The sequence below is a fragment of the Canis lupus genome, chromosome 3 (genome assembly GCF_003254725.2).
Source record: "Canis lupus dingo isolate Sandy chromosome 3, ASM325472v2, whole genome shotgun sequence".
NCBI lineage: Eukaryota > Metazoa > Chordata > Mammalia > Carnivora > Canidae > Canis > Canis lupus.
The window spans coordinates 83,504,476-83,524,532 of NC_064245.1; positions in this window are offsets into that span (position 1 = coordinate 83,504,476).

A 20,057-nucleotide genomic window follows, 5' to 3' on the forward strand; every position below is an offset into this window, starting at 1 on the left:
CGGTCCTGACAAAGAACTTCTACTGCAGGCACTGGGACCCATCAAAGAATTATAAGCAGAGGAGTGACATGACTATAAATGCACATTTTAGAAAAAAATTTCTAGAAACAATGGATATAATTAATGGGGCAAGATGATGTCTAGGACATCACTTAGGAGACTGTGGCAATCACAGGCCATTACACCTTACATGGAAAAAGGCAAGAAGGGGCATGTGTCCATCTGCCAATTCCAAGAGATGAAAATGCGTCTTTCTTGAGGTCTGTGGTTATTTGAAAAGTACCTTCAGATAAAGTATTTTTTTTTCTCCCAATAATCCCTCAGTAGAAGCACTTACTCACCTACTCCCACCATATGTGTCTCCTTGCTCTCTGTCTCTCTTCTCTAATCATTGCTTCATCCCTCCCTTGGGAGAACTCCTAAGTATGTTTTAAGACTTTGAGCAGTTGTACAGTTGGTGGAGCGGGGTATTTTTCCCTTTTTCTAGAAAACCATGGGATGACAACCCCGGTCAAGATAATGAGGCTCTGCACTAAGACAATGATAATGAAAGGAAGAAGAGATAAAACAAGTTGATGGTGAGCTTCAGAACTTGATACACCTTTATATTAACAGCAGAACCCATTTTTCTGGTTGAATTGTCAGATTCCTAGATTGTGGTAGGCACTCAACAAATATTTGCTGAATAAATATGTAAGTTTGACAAACAAAATGCAAAGCATAGAATGTATGAAGATAGATCAACAATGATGCTTACTCTAAGAGTTTCTAGCATTGCTGTTAATCCAAAATCTTACATCATAGATGGCACCAACCGCCTCCCCTTCATTTTCCGCACTCATAGAAATCATTTTAAATGGACCACTATAGGGGCACATGGGTGACTCAGTTGGTTAAGCATATGACTTCAACTCAGATCATGATCTCAGGGTCCGGGGATCAAATCCCATGTGGGGCTCCATGTTCAGTGTGCAATCTGCTTGTCTCTCTCCCTCTGCCCCTCCCCCTCCTTGTGCTCTCTCTCATTCTTTCTCTCAAACAAATAAAATCTTTAAAAAAAAAAGTAAAATGAAATAAAACACATTAACCACTATAATATTCCACTGATTTGTTAGACACATCATTAAAACCCCTCAGAAGACATTGCTTCAGAAAATAGTTGCCAATTGATCCAAGTTGGCAAGGTACATGAGACCCGATTGCCCACTTATGGGACTTACTAATGTATTTAAGGAGATTGAAAGGAATCAAGAAGCAAACCAAAAAAAGAAAGAACCATAGTCTGTTTTATTCCTACTCTTTCTTTGTTTCTTGGGATTCTGTCCTAATGAAGGAAAACTAGAGCATTTGAAGTCAGCAGATGCTGGCTGACAGGTCTCCAGTCTCAAGCAATGAAGAGTAGACCTGTGTGGGTTGAGAAAGGACGGAAAGAATGGAGTGGATGTGTTGGCCTATGCAAACTACTTATTTTGAGAGGAAAAAAAAAAGAAATTTGTCCTATTTGTTTTGTTAAGATAAAATCTGCAAAGACGCCTCTTACACAGAATTTTTCGGAACGAACCATCTAAGACAAATAAGAGTTATGAAAAGCACATCATGCCATAAAGCAAGAACTAGATCATCTCACCCTGCTCTCACAGTGAATTCAGAGAGTTACCAGAGAGAGTATCAGTCACCCATCCTGGTCCCTATAGTTTGAGGATCAGAACTACTTCCAGGAACGATAGCAATCACTTATTGAACACCTAGTTTGTACTAGACAATACATAAAAATTTTGCTTAGTCTATCAAAGTCAAGACTATATATCTTGGAATCATGAATGGTGAAAAGCCATATTTCTCTTTTATTTGTATCATTATTACCACCTGACACATGACAGGGATCAAGGCTCAGTAAGATTAAGGAACTTACGCTTATATCACGTAACAAACAAAATCTGTCCGGTTCCAAAACTAAACATAGGAACCACTATGATATACAGAAACTGCTCAATGTCATTTTTCAAATTACAGCCAGGCAGCTGGGCTAAGACTGAAGCTTCAGAAAACAATATAATCCCCATGTGTCACAGTAACACTTCTGTTTAGGAACATAATACTGACAAGTCTCTGAAAATGAACACCATTCAGCAGACCCAACCTGTTTAATGACGAACAGTGTCCTGCTATGTACAGCTAACATTGGCATATAAAACATTTTATGAGGCCTTTATTGACCTGTTAATGTCACTCCCGGGGCTAACGGAGTAGTACATTATCTACAATGGGACAGTGGAAACCCGTATCCAATGGCAATCACTAGGACTAACCCAGAAACATACAGTTAAGCTGGGCTGGCTGCCATCAGATAAATGAAGAACTTTGGCTGATTAATCTTCCTAGGGCAACAACACAGATAAAGTAGTGCCCTGGTGAACTGACTGGCTCTCTTTTTCAAGAAGTAGACACCACTCAGGCATTGGCAAATACTAGATGATTTTACATTACATCAGGCAAGAAATAGGACATTCTGGAAATGTGCTTTCTCAACATTTGGTGCCTCCAAAATAGGGGAAGAAAAAAAAATTCTGGCAGAATTATTTGGAAAGATGAAAAATGGAAGTGCCATTATGAACCCTTTTCCAATGGTAAATAACCAAGCTTTTATTGGATGGATGTAATTAGAGACAGATTTCAGTGCAGCTTGGATACAGCTGCTTCTGTCCTCCTGGCACCAGACTGTTGCTGGATCATTCTGTGGCCATTGGCAATTTAGCCAATCAGTTCCACCTCGGTGCACCCAGCTGACCTCCTTCTTCACTGAGATGATGGACCTGCTCATTAAGACTGCCCAGAATTCCAAAATGAAGACTCAAAATCACAAAGGCACCTTGAAATATACACCTCGGATGACACTTCTATCAGGCTTTATCTTATTTTAGTGTTTGTTCTGGGTATGTTGGTGTTTTAGGAGGCCCTTTGGGAAAAAAATCCTACAATCAGCTGACACCTCTCTGTCACTGAAAGGTAATGGTTTTGCTTCTCCCAAAGATCAGAAAGAATTAAAGTACAATGTCTACTGTCTATTTGCAGGAGGGGAGGTGTGCAAAGGCCTCTGTAAATCATTAAGAAATAGACTATCCACAACAGAGAACAATATTTGCAAATTCTCAAGGGCCTTTCTTCTTAAACCAAAATCGCTTGCTCTTTATGGATATGTAAAATTGGGGGAAAGTTGTCTCTCAATGTCCTAAATATGGTCATATAAAATAATGATCAGATGTCATGATGGTCCCAAAGTTTCTGTGCCTTGAGAGAAGCAGCAACAGGGTAAGAACATCCCTGGCCTCAGATAAGTCATTCGTGGTCTCCACAGGAACGTGGTTACAAGCTTCAGACTAACACTCTGAACACTCATCTTGACAAGAAAGCCTTATCAACACCTGGACCCAAGAATCTTCAGATCAGAGAAGTCCCAGTTTCTGTAGAGTTCTGAAACAATACAAGTAATACTTGGCACTATTAGGAAATAAGGAAGGGAAACCCTTAACCCAGTCTCTGTCCTTTAGCATTTTACAGTTTCAGTCTCCTTATCATCACAAGAATCAAGTGCTCTCTGGTCAGGAGAAGAGAGGCACCACCAATTCATACAGGGCCTAAAATTATTCGTCTCCACCCTACATAGTGAGTAACGAAAGGACTCTGGTCATAGCCCTTGCCTCACAATTTGGAGCACAGAACTGTTCCTTAAAGTTGCTCCACAGATGTTTATGGCATTAAATTACAGTCAGCATTGATATACCAAATGTCCCTTTCTTAGTTTGGAATGGAAAGGGTAACACTATTTTATAAAAGCTCTAAATGTAGTCCTGTCTTTGTTTTCAAGGTGACTGCAAAGAGAAATGGCTTCTTTGTTTTATTGGTACTTAATTCCTAAACATGAGGAGACTGAATATATCACTGTCTTAGGGAAGAGGTCCAGCAAACAGCCATTGGACAGTAATCTCAAGGGGTGACTCGATCAACCTTCAAGTTACTTAGTTATTAGGGGCTATTAGAGTTATTAAGAGTACCCTCAATAAAAAAAATTTATTTACATAAAATCCAAATTCCTTACTATATTAAATACTATTGCAACATAAAAAATGACCCGAAACACGGCAGTTTAAAACGACAATTTACTATCTCACACAGTTTTTAAGTGTCAGAAATCTAGAAATGGTTTAGCTGGGTAGTTCCAGTTCAGGGTCCCTCGTGGACCTGCTACAAGTTATTGGCTAGAACAGCAATGACCCAATAGCTTGACTCGGGCTAGAGGATTCACTTCCAAGCTTACTCATGCTGCTGTTGACAGGAAGCTACATTTGCTCACCATGTGAGGCTCCTCATAATGTTGTTCTCAAGATGGTAACTGGTTCCCCCCATAGCAAGTGTTCCAAAAAAGAGAAGGATAAAGAAGGAGAGCACACATTCAAAATGGAAACTACAATGTCTCTTATAGTTAATCTCAGATGTCACATACCACAACTTCTGCTATCTTCTATTGGTCACACAGACTAACCCCTAGTACCATGTATGAAAGGACCACACAAGAGTATCATCTGGGAGGCTTGCTATCACATTTATCAAGGCCCATAATGCCCAACATGATATCTTCCTTGCCTACTTCTCATGTAAACTATAGTCAAGCAACAGGGCTTTTATTAATTTAATTTTGTTTCATATTAATTCCAGTGTAGTTAACATACAGTGTTATATTAGTTTCAGGTGTACAATATAGTGATTCAATAATTCCACATATCACCCAGTGCTCCTCACAAGTGCACTCTTTAATTATCTTTGATCATCCATTTCACCCATCCCCCCTCTGGTAACTATCAGTTTGTTCTCTATAGTTAAGAGTCTGTTTCTTGGGGCATCTGGGTGGTTCAGTTGGTTAAGCATCTACCTTCAGCTCAGGTCATAATCCCAGAGTCCTGGGATCAAACCCCACATTGGGATCCCTGCTCAGTGGGGAATCTGCTTCTCCTTCTCCCTCTGCCCCTCCCCCGCCACTTGTGCTCTCTCTCCCTCTCAAATAAATAAATAAAATCTTTAAAAATTTTTCACTTTAAAAAAAAGAGTGCGTCTCTCTTTTTTTTCTTTGCTGCTTTTTCTTTCTTAAATTCCATAAATGAGTGAAATCAAGTCTTTTTCTGACTGATTTATTTTGTTTAGCATTATACTAGCTCTATTTATGTCATTGCAAATGACAGGTTCATATTCTTTTTATGGCTAAATAATATTCCATTACATAGATAGATGATAGATAGATAGATAGATAGATAGATAGATAGATAGATATAGAGATATATATCACATCTTCTTAATCCATTCATCTATTAATGGACACTTGGGATGCTTTCATAATTTGGCTATTGTAAATAATGCTGCTATAAACATAGAGATGCATGTATCCCTTTGAATTCGTGTTTTTATATTTTTTAGGTAACTAAGTAGTGAGATTACTAGATTGTAGGGTGGTTCTAAAGAAGGACATTTATAGCAATACAGGTCTACTCTAAGAAGCAAGAAAAATCTCAAATAACCTAATCTTACACCTAGAGGAACTAAAAGAGAAAAACAAACAAAACCCAAAACCAGCAGAAGAATGGAAATAATAAAGATTACAGCAGAAATAAATTATACAGAAACTTTCAAAAAATAAAACAATAGATCAGATCAATGATGCCAGGAGCTGGCTCCTTGAGAAGGCCAATAAAAACATCCAACTAGACTTATTAAAAGAGAGAGAAAAAGAGAGAGAGAGAGATAAAAAAGGACTCACATAAAATCGCTAATGAAAAGAAATAACTATACAAAGAAATACAATTAGAAGAGAATATTATGAAAAACTATATGCCAACAAATTAGACAAGCTAGAAGAAATGGATAAGGTCCTAGAAACATATAAACTACCAAAACTGAGGCAGGAATAAACAGAAAATCTGAACAGACCAATTCCCATCAAGGAGTAATCAGTAATCAAAAAACTCCCAACAGATGAAAGTCCAGGACCAGCTTCACAGGTGAATTCCGCCAAAGATTTAAAGAAGAGCCAATACCTACTCTTCTCAAACTATTCCAAAAAATAAAAAAGGGAAACGTCAAAATTCATTCTATGAGGCCAGTATACTCTGACACCAAAACCAGATAAAGCCACCACAAAAAAAAGAGAACTACAGGCCAATATCTGATGAACATAGATGCAAAAACCCTCAACAAAATACTAACAAATAAGATCCAATAATACATTAAGAAAGTCATTCACCATGATCAAGTGGAATTTATTCCCAGGATGCAAGGTTGGTTCAATATATACAAATCAATCACCATGATACATCACATCAACAAGAGAAAGAATACATCGAAAGATGAATGGATCAAGAAGCTGTGGTCTATGTATACAATGGAATATTCCTCAGCCATCAGAAAGGACAAATACCCACCATTTGCTTCGACGTGGATGGAACTGAAGGGTATTGTGCTGAGTGAAATAAGTCAATTGGAGAAGGACAAACATTATATGGTCTCATTCATTTAGGGAATATAAAAAATAGTGAAAAAAATGAAAAAATGAAAAAAAAATGAAAAAAATGAAAAAAAAAAGAAAAAAAATGAAAAAAAATAAAATAAAAAAATAAAAAATAGTGAAAGGGAATAAAGGGGAAAGGAGAGAAAATGAGTGAAAATATCAGTGAGGGTGATAAAACATGAGAGACACCTAACTCTGGGAAATGAACAAGGGGTAGTGGAAAGGGAGGTGGGCAGGGGGTTGGGGTGACTGGGTGACGGGCACTGAGAGGGGAACTTGGTGGGATGAGCACTGGGTGTTATGCTATATGTTGGCAAATTGAACTCCAATTAAAAAAAAGAAAAAAAGAAAGAAAGGAATGTCCCCTCAAAATTAAAAAAAATTAAAAAAATAAACAAGAGAAAGAATAAAAACCATATGATCATTTCAATAGATGCAGAAAAAAAAGCATTTGACAGAGTATAACATCTGTTCCTGATAAAAACCCTCAACAGAGTAGATTTAGGGGAACATACCTCAACGTCATAAAGGCCATATATGAAAAACCCATAGTGAACATCATACTCAATGGGGGAAAACTGGGAGCCTTTCCCTTCAGGGAACAGGACAGGTCTACTCTCACCACTTCTACTCAACACAGTACTGGAAATCCTAGCCACAGCAATCGGACAACAAAAAGAAATAAAAGGTAACACGGCCTTTTGGCAGTTCTTAGAACACCCCGAAATGTTTCCTTCCTTGGTTTCTCTTTATATGCTCTTCCTTATGCCTGGAAGGATTCTCATCAGTTCTCCAAATGGAAAATTGTTCTCACCCATTTAAACACCATCTTCTCAGATAGGCCTCCTCAAGCCATCTACTTGAAAGAATTTCCTCCATCTGATGTTCTTTCTGTCTTTCGTAGCACATTTACTTTTACTCAGGTATCTACTTGCCTGTCGCCTTTTTCTAAATATAATAAGCCTCGTAAAGGCAGGGACCCTGTCTGTCATGTCCACAGCTGAATCTCCATTGCCTGCCACAAAACCGGTGCTCAATAAATATTTGTTGTCTGAATGAAAAAAGCAGAGTCCACAGTTCATCCCAGTCACTATCTTGTTCTCTAACCACCTTGACTCATGCCTATACAGTGGGCGAGAGGACATTTCCCCAAGGCAAGCATCAAACAAAACCTTAAGATCCTTATTTGCTGCCACATTCCCCCATCTCACAACTCAGCTTCCATTAAATGGTCCCAGACAACAGAGTCCAAACTGGTTCAGCACCCTTAAGATTTCTCTCACCACCTTCTGCTGTGGTATCAGGCTCTTCTCTGAAAGCCTCTGGAAAGTCAAACCACAATCAACCCACCATCTTCCAGCTAAACTAGCCTCTTTGGACCTGTGGCAGGCATCTTGCTTCTACCCGGTTGCCACATACTCCGTTTCTACTGCTCAGACCAATATCTTTAGTGCCTTCTGTCTGTGTGAGCTCTCCAATTCAGCATTACCCACGGATATCAAATTCCTGATCTTTCTCAGCTTCTCATCCTATAGATTTGTGTCAAGCCTGGCTCCACACCCACACTCAACCAGAACTCCCAGAATCTGTGCCGGGGCCCAGCAATCAAGCATCAGGCTGAATCTGAACAATGTAAGAAGTTCAGACAACCGGTTACTCCTTGTTTTTCTATGGCCTCTTGCTCTCTAGGGATCTCGTTATCATTTGAAGTCCCATATACAAGGCTTTTAAATGCGGAAATTCTTTGAGTTTATCTTTCTTCTATTGGTTTTAGTTAGGGCACAAGTGCTGATCTTAACCAGGTGCAGGATACGCAGAAACACTTTATCAGATGGTCTATGCCTTCAACCCTAATTCTATACTGCAAAGTGAAATCTGCCAGTAGACCCAGGGTCAAGCCCAAATTCTAAATTTACCCTCAGTTTCCTGATCCATGAAGTAACAATATAAGCTTAGATGTTCTCCAAAACCTTCCTAAATTTTGAAAGTGTAATATACAATGTCAAGTCACAGGTGGCTTTCCTTAGTTTCTCTATCTCTGATCTTTCAGGTACCTCTGAAACAGATGCCAGTTCCTTCAGCCACTCGCATGAGATCCAAAGCTCCAGTTCTCCCCTTCATATGCATTCCCTCCATCTAATAGCCTTCAAGCTCTGCCTGGATCCTTCCTTCTCCTTCTTTCCTCAAAGATGCCTTTGAAGCAGCTTCTCCAAACTGGAATGGTTCCACATCCCGAGACTTGTACTCCCCTCCAGAAATCTTTGTACTTGTACTGTACAAATCACCTTTGCCACGGTTGCTCCTGCTCAGTGGCACAGCTCAACTTTCTAGTCAACTAAGATAGTCAGGGAAGGCCAAAGGGTTTCTTTATTACACTTTCCTATTAACATCCAAGGCCAAAGGGTTTCTTTATTAACGCCTTTCTATTAACATCCAAGGCCAGAAAGGAAAAATAAGAAAATTAATCCATTTAATCTGAAGGCCAAAATTATAGATACAAAATATAGATCTATAGATACTACATCTATATCTATCTTTCTAACTCATTATTGGAAGGTATTTCAAAGCACACTTTTTAAATCAGTTTACATGAAACGTTCTCAACTGTCTGCTTTCATGTTAAATAACCAAGAACTCTTACACAAGTTTTGGACTCTCAGAATTAGAGCTGGAGTCACTCTTGGGAATTGTTAAATACTTGTTAAGTACAAAAGCAAATCATAAAATAACAGTCTGAACATATCACATTCTGTTTCCAACGTTACCTGAGCCTTGCATTGCTCTCTGTCATATTTTTGGGCATATATGGAAATCAAAAGAAGAAACTATGTTGCCTTTACTAGTGAGCAAAGTATCTTTTTTATAATGTTTAATTTAACAGTGGTGACTAAATCCCACTCTTTTAAACCTTTTACATAAACACAAACACACACACACACACACACACACACACATACATACGCGCATATATTAGAAAACCTTCCAGGGAAAATTTCCAGCTAATACTATCACAAAACATTCAAACACAATCTGCTTTCATTAAAAATACAGTAATTCTACTCATTTTTCACATACCTCAGGAAACTTTTCAAATTTGTGGAGTAAGGAAAGGTTGCTTTTCCTCAGCCTGAACCCCGTTTCTCCACATTCTCTTAAAACAACTTGTGTCAGAAAATACTTTTTTAATCTTCTTTTTTATTAAATCCTTACTGATATTTTTTCTGTAGAAAAACCAAGAGATATCATTCAGTCTGTAGTTAAAGAAGCCCACTTGTGCATTCCTATCAGAGGTTTTAAACTAAGAGGATTTCATCAAAATCTATCATGAGTCTCTCCGTTATGCAACATACCAAGAGAAATGAAGTGTCTCAAAATTATCTCCTCTTGAGTACCAGTCCCGTCTGCTTCCTACCACACACATTTTGGCTATATCATCATCTGTTTAAATTCATTAATTGTTTTACTTTTCTTTTGCTAATGGTTATTAATCTGCCTTCAAGATAGGTTAAAGTCATGCAAGCAAATGAACATCTCAAGGCAGGAAATCCATTTCACAAGCCTGCTTTATTGTCATGACTTATCTAGTTATTTTTAATAAAATGGTGATTATTTAAAGGACTGGTTAGAAAGAGCCAAGTACTTTGGTAAAATTAAAAACAGTTCCATTAGTAGGGTATTAAGCACATATGAGAAATGTGATTTTCTTAGTATTAGATATCTCTAGTTTTAAATATAGATACAGACGAAGGCACAGGTTATAGATCAAGCTTTGTAAAATAACCATTTGCATTAGGATAAGAGAATAAAGCAAGTCGTTGTTTTACTTTACTGAGTATATCAAGCTATTTCGTACATTAAATATCAATTGTTTCACCCTGAAAAAGAAACAGGTATCATGTGTCCCAAATGTTAAGAAAAACAAAAGAGAGAAAGCTGTCAGTAAAAAGGAAGGACTAGGGAGGTCTGGGTGGCTCAGTGGTAGAGTGTCTGCCTTCAGTTCAGGGCATGATCCCAGGGTCCTGGGATCCAGTCCCGCATCAGGGCCCCTGCAGGGAGCCTGCTTCTCCCTCTGCCTATGTCTCCGTCTCTCTCTCTCTGTATGTCTCTCATGAATAAATAAAGTCTTTAAAAAATAAAAAAGGGTTAAAATGGGGAAAAATGGTAACAATTTTTAAAACCTTGATTTACTGAAACTATTCTCATTTTCATTTCTGATTCTCTTATAACCAGAACCTATGATAAGCCACAGGTGTTTTTGCATTGCCCACATATCTTCCCCCAAACTCAGTTCTAGATCTCTTTCTTTCCTCCTTCTGTAGCTATGCTTCATTCAGTTCCATGGAATTCACCTGCTTCCATGGCTTTAATGACCATGGCTATGTCTCCCCAGCCGCTTCTCGAAGCATTGCCAGGACAGTTCTGCTTGGAATTCATGTCAACACATCAAAAGGCACTCTTGTTGCCTTCTATTCCAAACAGTCTAACCTCATCTCAATTTTCCTAGAAATCACCATATTTATGTCTATCTAGTTTGGATTCTTGAAATTAATTTTTCGTCTACTTATCCGTCTTGTCTACAGATCAGTTTCCAGACTAGAGTTTCAGCAGTGTGATTGTTCTTAACCCACTTTTCCCTTTTCAGTAGTCAGTCAGCATCATAGTCCCAGCTACTGTTATTTAGTTATCCTAGACTACTTAAGCTGCTACTTTCTGAGCCCTAACTCCTGACTCCCAAGGGACTGCCATCAATGGATTAGGACTTTATTAAAAGATGTCAAAGTCACATACATGATAGTTCTTGTAGAAGGATGTTTTCTTCCTGAGTTTTTGTCAGGCTCCTGGGCTTTCTCTGCCTGTGATTATGGCGGTGATCCACTGTTTCCTCTTCCAGAATATCCAGAAAATTTGCATTTTCCAAACTCCCTTGCAGCTGGTTTGAGACCATTTGGCTGAGTTCCAGCCAGTGGAATGAAATGGGAATTACATAGTTATTTTCCCTACCTGATGCTTAAAACATCCCATATGATACCTCATATGTTTCTATGGTCATACTGGCAGTCACCTGTCCCAGAAGATACAGCAAACAGATGGAGGAGAGCCACCCTAACTCCATTAGACTATAGTAGAATAAAGAAATGAATGTATATAATGTTCAGCTCCTGAAATTCAGGGGTTTCTTGTTACAGCAAGTGGCATTGTGACCCACCATTTCATTCTACCTCCCAATACACAGGCCCTTTGGTGAGATGGCCAAAGACTTTGGGAACAAAGGTCAGTAACTTTCTTAATCTATGTTCATTCTTAATGAGGGACAAAAACTGGAGAAAAAAGCAGGCCATCAAAATGGGATCCACAGCAAGAAATCATAGGGATATGTGATACAGTCAGCATACTGCAAAGCAATACACAGGACTGGCTGCAGGCATCCTATAAACATTTACCATTTCTACCCTACAAGGACCAAGAAACTCTCCCCAGAACCCCTCCCATCTTATAACTGAAATAAAATGTCGAAACTCTATCCCTTCATAGCCTATCTTGTTTCTGACTCTTCTAATTCCCTCCAGACTGTCTCATTGGTTTGGACTCTTTGTCTTGCTCTGGATTTCAGCTTATTCCAGAAACCTCCTTTTAGATCTTCTTGGGACTCCAGGCTCTATAGGGCCAGCCTTGCTCCACAGCCAGCTCAGGATCTGTGAACTCCAACCCGGCCCTCGAGATCCAGGGTACAACAGCCCCCACTTGTTAGTTCTGAAGCATTTCAGTCTCACTCAGGACCCTTAACCCTGCCCACATGTCTGTAAATAGCCCCATCATTAAACCATCTTCAAAATATGATTCAAATTTCTGTTTTCTACCAGGAATTTAGCAAAAAAGGAAGGAAGAGGGAAGGAAGGAAGGAAGGAAGGAGAAGGAAGGAAGGAAGGAAGGAAGGAAGGAAGTAAGAAGAAGAAGGAGAAGAAAGAAGAAGAAAGAAAGAAAGAAGAAAGAAAGAAAGAAAGAAGAAGAAAAGAAAGAAGAAGAAAAGAGAAGGCAGGAAGTAAGGAAGGCCGGACGGACGAATGCCTGCCGGCCGAGACGGAGGACAGGCCGGCCGGACGGAAGGACGGAGGCACGCCAGACGAAATAAAACGCCGCCAGACAGAACAGCACGCAATCCAGCAATAAAGCAAGCAATCACTACAGCAACATACACACTACAGCCATACAACTTGCACGCCGAATCAGAAGATTATAGTCTTTGTAGATTTGGCCATTATAATCTGGAGACATGTGTGGTCCAATCACAACACCCCCATTCAAGACAAACAGCACAAATGCCAAAATGGACTAAAATAAGTAGTTTTTTTTTAATTTATTTTTTATTGGTGTTCAATTTACTAACATACAGAATAACACCCAGTGCCCGTCACCCATTCACTCCCACCCCCACCCTCTTCCCCTTCTACCACCCCTAGTTCGTTTCCCAGAGTTAGCAGTCTTTACGTTCTGTCTCCCTTTCTGATATTCCCACACATTTCTTCTCCCTTCCCTTATATTCCCTTTCACTATTATTTATATTCCCCAAATGAATGAGACCATATAATGTTTGTCCTTCTCCGACTGACTTACTTCACTCAGCATAATACCCTTCAGTTCCATCCACGTTGAAGCAAATGGTGGGTATTTGTCATTTCTAATAGCTGAGTAATATTCCATTGTATACATAGACCACATCTTCTTTATCCATTCATCTTTCGATGGACACCGAGGCTCCTTCCACAGTTTGGCTATCGTGGCCATTGCTGCTAGAAACATCGGGGTGCAGGTGTCCCGGCGTTTCATTGCATTTGTATCTTTGGGGTAAATCCCCAACAGTGCAATTGCTGGGTCGTAGGGCAGGTCTATTTTTAACTGTTTGAGGAACCTCCACACAGTTTTCCAGAGTGGCTGCACCAGTTCACATTCCCACCAACAGTGTAAGAGGGTTCCCTTTTCTCCGCATCCTCTCCAACATTTGTGGTTTCCTGCCTTGTTAATTTTCCCCATTCTCACTGGTGTGAGGTGGGATCTCATTGTAGTTTTGATTTGTATTTCCCTGATGGCCAGTGATGCAGAACATTTTCTCATATGCATGTTGGCCATGTCTATGTCTTCCTCTGTGAGATTTCTGTTCATGTCTTTTGCCCATTTCATGATTGGATTGTTTGTTTCTTTGGTGTTGAGTTTAATAAGTTCTTTATAGATCTTGGAAACTAGCCCTTTATCTGATATGTCATTTGCAAATATCTTCTCCCATTCTGTAGGTTGTCTTTGAGTTTTGTTGACTGTATCCTTTGCTGTGCAAAAGCTTCTTATCTTGATGAAGTCCCAATAGTTCATTTTTGCTTTTGTTTCTTTTGTCTTCGTGGATGTATCTTGCAAGAAGTTACTATGGCCGAGTTCAAAAAGGGTGTTGCCTGTGTTCTTCTCTAGGATTTTGATGGAATCTTGTCTCACATTTAGATCTTTCATCCATTTTGAGTTTATCTTTGTGTATGGTGCAAGAGAGTGGTCTAGTTTCATTCTTCTGCATGTGGATGTCCAATTTTCCCAGCACCATTTATTGAAGAGACTGTCTTTCTTCCAATGGATGGTCTTTCCTCCTTTATCGAATATTAGTTGCCCATAAAGTTCAGGGTCCACTTCTGGATTCTCTATTCTGTTCCACTGATCTATGTGTCTGTTTTTGTGCCAGTACCACACTGTCTTGATGACCACAGCTTTGTAGTACAACCTGAAATCTGGCATTGTGATGCCCCCAGATATGGTTTTCTTTTTTAAAATTCCCCTGGCTATTCGGGGTCTTTTCTGATTCCACACAAATCTTAAAATAATTTGTTCTAACTCTCTGAAGAAAGTCCATGGTATTTTGATAGGGATTGCATTAAACGTGTATATTGCCCTGGGTAACATTGACATTTTCACAATATTAATTCTGCCAATCCATGAGCATGGAATATTTTTCCATCTCTTTGTGTCTTCCTCAATTTCTTTCAGAAGTGTTCTATAGTTTTGAGGGTATAGATCCTTTACATCTTTGGTTAGGTTTATTCCTAGGTATCTTATGCTTTTGGGTGCAATTGTAAATGGGACTGACTCCTTAATTTCTCTTTCTTCAGTCTCATTGTTAGTGTATAGAAATGCCACTGACTTCTGGGCATTGATTTTTTATCCTGCCACGCTACCGAATTGCTGTATGAGTTCTAGCAATCTTGGGGTGGAGACTTTTGGGTTTTCTATGTAGAGTATCATGTCATCGGCGAAGAGGGAGAGTTTGACTTCTTCTTTGCCAATTTGAATGCCTTTAATGTCTTTTTGTTGTCTGATTGCTGAGGCTAGGACTTCCAGTACTATGTTGAACAGCAGTGGTGAGAGTGGACATCCCTGTCTTGTTCCTGATCTTAGGGGAAAGGCTCCCAGTGCTTCCCCATTGAGAATGATATTTGCTGTGGGCTTTTCATAGATGGCTTTTAAGATGTCGAGGAATGTTCCCTCTATCCCTACACTCTGAAGAGTTTTGATCAGGAATGGATGCTGTATTTTGTCAAATGCTTTCTCTGCATCCAATGAGAGGATCATATGGTTCTTGGTTTTTCTCTTGCTGATATGATGAATCACATTGATTGTTTTACGGGTGTTGAACCAGCCTTGTGTCCCAGGGATAAATCCTACTTGGTCATGGTGAATAATTTTCTTAATGTACTGTTGGATCCTATTGGCCAGTATCTTGTTGAGAATTTTTGCATCCATGTTCATCAGGGATATTGGTCTGTAATTCTCCTTTTTGGCGGGGTCTTTGTCTGGTTTTGGAATTAAGGTGATGCTGGCTTCGTAGAACGAATTTGGAAGTACTCCATCTCTTTCTATCTTTCCAAACAGCTTTAGGAGAATAGGTATGATTTCTTCTTTAAACGTTTGATAAAATTCCCCTGGGAAGCCATCTGGCCCTGGACTCTTGTGTCTTGGGAGGTTTTTGATGACTGCTTCAATTTCCTCCCTGGTTATTGGCCTGTTCAGGTTTTCTATTTCTTCCTGTTCCAGTTTTGGTAGTTTGTGGCTTTCCAGGAATGCGTCCATTTCTTCTAGATTGCCTAATTTATTGGCGTATAGCTGTTCATAATATGTTTTTAAAATCGTTTGTATTTCCTTGGTGTTGGTAGTGATCTCTCCTTTCTCATTCATGATTTTATTAATTTGAGTCTTCTCTCTCTTCTTTTTAATAAGGCTGGCTAATGGTTTATCTATCTTATTAATTCTTTCAAAGAACCAACTCCTGGTTCTGTTGATCTGTTCCACAGTTCTTCTGGTCTCGATTTCGTTGAGTTCTGCTCGAATCTTTATTAACTCCCTTCTTCTCTTGGGTGTAGGATCTATTTGCTGTTTTTTCTCTAGCTCCTTTATGTGTAAGGTTAGCTTTTGTATTTGAGTTCTTTCCAGTTTTTGAATGGATGCTTGTATTGCGATGTATTTCCCCCTTAGGACTGCTTTTGCTGCATCCCAAAGATTTTGAACGGTTGTATCTTCATTCTCATTAGTTTCCATGAATCTTTTTAATTCTTCCTTAATTTCCTGGTTGACCCTTTTATCTTTTAGCAGGATGGTCCTTAACCTCCACGTGTTTGAGGTCCTTCCAAACTTCTTGTTGTGATTTAGTTCTAATTTCAAGGCATTATTGTCCGAGAATATGCAGGGGACAATCCCAATCTTTTGGTATCGGTTCAGACCCGATTTGTGACCCAATATGTGGTCTATTCTGGAGAAAGTTCCATGTGCGCTTGAGAAGAATGTGTATTCAGTTGAGTTTGGATGTAAAGTTCTGTAGATATCTGTGAAATCCATCTGGTCCAGTGTATCATTTAAAGCTCTCGTTTCTTTGGAGATGTTGTGCTTAGAAGACCTATCGAGTATAGAAAGAGCTAGATTGAAGTCACCAAGTATAAGTGTATTATTATCTAAGTATTTCTTCACTTTGGTTAATAATTGATTTATATATTTGGCAGCTCCCACATTCGGAGCATATATATTGAGGATTGTTAAGTCCTCTTGTTGAATAGATCCTTTAAGTATGATATAGTGTCCCTCTTCATCTCTCACTACAGTCTTTGGGGTAAATTTTAGTTTATCTGATATAAGGATGGCTACCCCTGCTTTCTTTTGAGGACCATTCGAATGGTAAATGGTTCTCCAACCTTTTATTTTCAGGCTGTAGGTGTTCTTCTGTCTAAAATGAGTCTCTTGTAGACAGCAAATAGATGGGTCCTGCTTTTTTATCCAGTCTGAAACCCTGCGCCTTTTGATGGGGTCATTAAGCCCGTTCACATTCAGAGTTACTATTGAGAGATATGAGTTTAGTGTCATCATGATATCTATTCAGTCTTTGTTTTTGTGGACTGTTCCACTGAACTTCTTCTTAAAGGGGAATTTTAAGAGTCCCCCTTAAAATTTCTTGCAGAGCTGGTTTGGAGGTCACATATTCTTTTAGTTGCTGCCTGTCTTGGAAGCTCTTTATCTCTCCTTCCATTTTGAATGAGAGCCTTGCTGGATAAAGTATTCTTGGTTGCATGTTCTTCTCATTTAGGACCCTGAATATATCCTGCCAGCCCTTTCTGGCCTGCCAGGTCTCTGTGGAGAGGTCTGCTGTTACCCTAATACTCCTCCCCATAAAAGTCAGGGATTTCTTGTCTCTTGCTGCTTTAAGGATCTTCTCCTTATCTTTGGAATTTGCAAGCTTCACAATTAAATGTCGAGGTGTTGAACGGTTTTTATTGATTTTAGGGGGAGATCTCTCTATTTCCTGGATCTGAATGCCTGTTTCCCTTCCCAGATTAGGAAAGTTTTCAGCTATAATTTGTTCAAATACATATTCTGGCCCTCTGTCCCTTTCGGCGCCCTCGGGAACCCCAATTAAACGTAGGTTTTTCTTCCTCAGGCTGTCGTTTATTTCCCTTAATCTATCTTCATGGTCTTTTAATTGTTTGTCTCTTTTTTCCTCAGTTTCCCTCTTTGCTATCAACTTGTCTTCTAGGTCACTCACTCGTTCTTCCACCTCGTTAACCCTCGTCGTTAGGACTTCTAGTTTGGATTGCATCTCATTCAATTGATTTTTAATTTCTGCCTGATTAGCTCTAAATTCTGCAGTCATGAAGTCTCTTGAGTCCTTTATACTTTTTTCTAGAGCCACCAGTAGCTGTATAATAGTGCTTCTGAATTGGCTTTCTGACATTGAATTGTAATCCAGATTTTGTAACTCTGTGGGAGAGAGGACTGTTTCTGATTCTTTCTTTTGAGGTGAGGTTTTCCTTCTAGTCATTTTGCTCAGTGCAGAGTGGCCAAAAGCAAGTTGTATTGGGAAAAAGAGAAAAAGAGAGGAGAGAAAGAAGGAAAGAAAAGAGAAAGAGAAAAAGAAGGGAAGAGAAAAAAAAACGAAAGAAAAAAAAAGAAGAAAAAGAGAAAGAAAAAGAAAGGAGAAAAAAAAAGGGGGTGGGGGAAGGAAACAAATCAAAAAGCAAAACAAAACAAAAAAAAACAAAAACAAAAACAAAACAAAACAAAACAAAACAAAAAACCAAAAACAAAAACAAACAAAAAAAGAACCACGGGGGAGTATCTTCTGATTCTGTGTACTTTAAGTCCCTTGGCTTCTCCTGGAAGTTGTCAGTCTAGCTGGTCTTCTGGGGGAGGGGCCTGTTGTGCTGATTTTCAGGTGTTAGCAGTTGGGGGAGCTGCTGTGCCCCTGCCTGGCGCAGGGCTCAGTGGGGGGTGTTTACCCCGTGAGGCCGCAGGAGGAACAGCCCCAGTGGCGGGGCAGCTCTGGAAACCTGGATTCAGCTGCGGCAGGAACTCCGTCTGCAGGGCCTGGAGGCTCCGGGGCGGGGCCGCTGATCTGCTCAGCTGGGGCAGGAGCGTCCTCGCTGTCCTGGGCCCTCCCGGCCTCTGCCTGTCCCGGGGGAGGCGGGATCCTGGGCTGTGTCCCGGCGCCCTGTGCTCCGGAGCCTGCGCTGGTGGATTCGCGCTCCCGGGCCGCGCAGCCCCCTCCGCGGAGCCGCCGCCCGAGCCCCTCCGAGCTGCTCCTGGAACCGCGCCGCCCCCTCCGCACGGAGCCTCTTCCTCTGCCGGAGCCCCCCGAGCTGCTCCTGGGGCCGCGCAGCCCCCTCCGCGGAGCCGCCGCCCGAGCCCCTCCGAGCTGCTCCGGGTCCCGCCGGGTCCCGCCGTGCGCGCTGCAGCCCTTAGGGAGCTCGGCGCACTCTCCTGGGCGCGCAGTTGCTGTTACTGTCCCGGGGAGCCCGAGGGCATCCCCGCCCTCCTGGGTCCTGCTCCAACTCCCTGCGAGCCCCTTTCCCCCGGGAAGGTCGGTGCAGCTCCTGCTCCTCCGGGACGGGGCTCTCCTGTCCTGGGGACTCTCGCCCCGGCCTCAGCCCGGCTCCTCGCGGGCCCCTCCCCCTTGGAGGCCTTTGTTCCTTTATTTCTTTTTCCCCGTCTTCCTACCTTGATAGAAGCGCGAACTCTTCTCACTGTCGCATTCCAGCTGGTCTCTCTTTAAATCTCAGGCCGAATTCATAGATTTTCAGGATAATTTGAAGGTTTTCTTAGTAGTTTGGTGGAGACAGGTGATTTGGAGACCCTACTCTTCCGCCATCTTGCTCCTCTGCCCTAAATTAAAGTAGTTTGAAGCCATTTGCAATCCACCACAACACCAGATACAAATCTTAGCAAATCTCACTAGGCACACGAGCAGAATGTTGTCATAGGCTCTTCACTGTTCCTGGGAATTCAGCTGTCAATGACATTCTCTATGTTAAAAATTATAATACAAATAAAAAACACCTTGCTATGCTGTCTCCATTGCCCTTTCAAAATAACTAATTATCCTACAAGAGGTTATTCCCAACACGCCAATCTCTTGTTTCTTGAACCAAACCCAACAGCATGCAAGGTTGGAAAAAAACCACAACTCTAACCAGGCAGCGAATATACCTCTACCTTTAGCCTTCCAGAAGCTCTGAAAGCCCTCCTCCCGGCAGAGGTTTCTTCGCAATTGACACCACAGATGGGCCTAAGTATGTTTTTTGCCCTAAGACATAAAGAAAGGTTTGCATTTTTAGAAATATGGTGTGCTCCACACAGAAGAGAGAGGAATCAGGCTTTTTGGTTTAGGGGTCTTTTGTTTTTGTTTCTGTTTTTGTTTTTTTACTTCAAAGCACATTGTCTCTTTGCCAGGCAAAGGACAATGAACCATTCCCAATGACTATTTGCAAGGTGCAGGGTGAAAGTATTTTTCTGCATGTTGTTAAAACCAGGCAATGAGTCAATGAAAAAAATTTCCCATGAAATGGTTTTTAGATGTACTTGCTCATTGTTCGTACAAGCATTTATCTTAAAAGGATATGCTCATCTGTTCCAGTCACTAACATTTATACCTATCCAAGCCACAATTAACTCCTACTGAAAATGTTGTTTTCATGATTATTGTGGAACTTAATCT